This window comes from Sebastes umbrosus, chromosome 1 (genome assembly GCF_015220745.1).
Source record: "Sebastes umbrosus isolate fSebUmb1 chromosome 1, fSebUmb1.pri, whole genome shotgun sequence".
Classification (NCBI taxonomy): domain Eukaryota; kingdom Metazoa; phylum Chordata; class Actinopteri; order Perciformes; family Sebastidae; genus Sebastes; species Sebastes umbrosus.
The window spans coordinates 42186869-42190028 of NC_051269.1; positions in this window are offsets into that span (position 1 = coordinate 42186869).

Sequence of the window (3160 nt, forward strand, 5' to 3'; positions counted from 1 at the left end):
AAAGTCTGAAAAAAAAAAGATCTGAAAAATGTCGGACAAAAAAAGTCTGAAAATAAGATCTGAAAAATGTCGGACAAAAAAGTCTGGAAAAAGCAAATGTGAAAAAATTTCCGAAAAATAAAATCTGAAAAATGTCGTACAAATAAGTCTGAAAAGAAAAGATCTGATAAATGTCGGACAAAAAAAGTCTGAAAAAAGATCTGAAAAATGACGTCAAAAAAGGTCTGAAAAAAAAGATCTGAAAAATGTCAGAAAAAAAAGTCTGAAAAAAAAGATCTGAAAAAATGTCTGAAAAAATGTCTGAAAAAAATGTCTGAAAAAAAAGATCTGAAAAACGTCGGACAAAAAAGTCTCAAAAAAGAAAATATGAAAAATTTCCGAAACAAAAGATCTGAAAAATGTCGGAGAAAAAAGTCTGAAAAAAAAGATTTGAAAAAATGTCTGAAAAAAAAGATCTGATAAATGTTGGACAAAAAAAGTCTGAAAAAAAGATCTGAAAAATGTCGGACAAAAAAGGTCTGAAAAAAAAGATCTGAAAAATGTCAGAAAAAAAAGTCTGAAAAAAAGATCTGAAAAACGTCGGACAAAGAAAGTCTGAAAAACAAAAATCGGAAAAATGTTGGACAAAAAAAGTCTGAAAAAAAAAAAGGAAAAAATGTCTGAAAAAAAAGATCTGAAAAACGTCGGACAAAAAAGTCTAAAAAAAAAAATATGAAAAATTTCCGAAACAAAAGATCTGAAAAATGTTGGACAAAAAGTCTGAAAAAAAGATCTGAAAAAAAAGTCTGAAAAAAAAGATCTGAAAAATGTCGGACAAAAAAAGTCTGAAAAAAAAGATCTGAAAAATGTCTAAAAAAAGAATCGCAGATTAATCGAACATTTTTTTTATCTGTTCAAAATGTATTTAATACTCTGATCAACATTGGAGTGGGCAAATATGCTTGCTTTATGTAAACGTATGTATATATATATACATTGACAATGTCGGACAAAAAAAGTCTGAAAAAAAAGTCTGAAAAGAAAATCTGAAAAACGTCGGACAAAAAAGTCTGAAAAAAGACCTGAAAAAATGTCCGAAAAAAAAGTCTGAAAAAATGTCAGAAACAAAAGATCTTACAAAACAGTCTGAAAAAAACAAATATGAAAAATGTCCGCAACAAAAGATCTGAAAAATGTCGGACAAAAAAGTCTGAAAAAAAAGATCTGAAAAATGTCGGACAAAAAAAGTCTGAAAAAAAAGATCTGAAAAATGTCTAAAAAAAAAATCGCAAATTAATCGCACATTTTTTTTATCTGTTCAAAATGTACCTTAAAGGGAGATTTGTCAAGTATTTAATACTCTGATCAACATTGGAGTGGGCAAATATGCTTGCTTTATGTAAACGTATGTATATATTTATTATTGGAAATCAATTAACAACACAAAACAATGACAGATATTGATCCAGAAACCCTCACAGGTACTGCATTTAGTATAAAACAATATGCTCAAATCATAACATGACTTGTGGGTAACCATGGAACCCATTTTCATTCACACATCTGGAGGTCAGAGGTCAAGGGGACCCCTTTGAAAATGGACATGACAGTTTTTCCTCGCCAAAATTTGGCGTAAAGTTGGAGCGTTACTTAGCGTTTTTTCGCGACAAGCTAGTATGACATGGTTGGTACCGATGGATTCATCAGGTTTTTTAATTTCATATGATACCAGTTTCTTCATTCTAGCTTTAAAACTGAGCCGCTACAACTTCCTGCGTTAATGCGTTAAAGAAATTAGTGGCGTTAAAATGATTTTGCGTTAACGCGTTATGGTGTTTGACAGCCCTAGTCTATACATTTCACAGACTACTTTATGCCCCTTTAAGGTTTAGCTTATTTCAACATTTTCACATTCAGAACTGTGTTGTGGGGGGAAAAAAATCCATATTGGATCATGAATGTATGGAAACCCTGAGAGGCAAGAAAGAAAAGAAACTGGTGATCCATTTCCTAAGTCTGATCTAAATTGTTTTTTTCTCCTGTGTTTATGAGTTAAAGGTACAATGATAACTATCAGGCATTAGATGTCTCATTCTCCCTCCACTGTTCCATTGCAGTCACTTCACAACAAGTCGCTGCCAGGCACTTACCGTCAATCTCAGCCATTTATCTGTTTTTTTCCACTTCTGATGACCCAGAGATACCAACGTCGTCATAGTGTTGGCTCACAAGCCTTGTTAGAAGTGGGAACCAAACGTCAGATATCTTCCGCAGAGATAAACAAAACATTAATTTTGGACCCGCCAAAATGTTTCAAATGATTAATTCACTATCATAATTATATTTCTTTTTCCAGGAAAAGCCATAGTTTTTTTTAGCAAAACCTCTTTTTCACCTGTTCTTAAAGGGATAGTTTGGGTGTTTTGAAAACACCCAAACTATCCCTTCAAGTCAGGAGAGAAAACAATTTAGATCAGATTTAGAAAGTCGATCACCAGAATTTAGCTTCCTCACTTGCGTCTCAGGGCTTCCGTCTGAAAGAGTTATTTGCAATTAAAAGATCTTGAAAAAAAACATGTACATGCATGAATCACCTTAATATGTTAGCCCTTTGCTATACTAATTAACACTCTAGACCAGGGGTCAGCAACCTGCGTCTCTTCAGCTCCTCTCCAGTGGCTCCCTGTGGAGTTTTAAAAAATGGAAATGAATAACTGTTTTTATTTACATTTTAAATTCTTTTTTATTTATCATTGTTGTAGGTCTATGGTACGACAGTACGGCGGAGTATTAGGGCCACATTGAGGAAAAAAAATAAATCTGAGAATAAATTCATAATATTACAAGAATAAAGTCATAACTTTACGAGAAAAAAAGAAAATAAAACGTATAATTATTACTTTATAATATTATGAATTTATTTTCATAATATTACGACTTTTTTTTCTAGTAAAGTTATGACTTTATTCTCGTAAAGTTATGACTTTGTTCTCGTAATATTACAACTTTTTTTCTAGTAAAGTTATGACTTTATTTTCATAATATTACAACTTTTTTCTCGCAATATTCTGACTTTATTCTGGATATCTCAGATGTTTTTTCCCTCAATGTGGCCCTAATACTCCGTAGTACATTAGCTCTTTGGCCCTCACTGCATTAGACTTATATACTATATACTTAG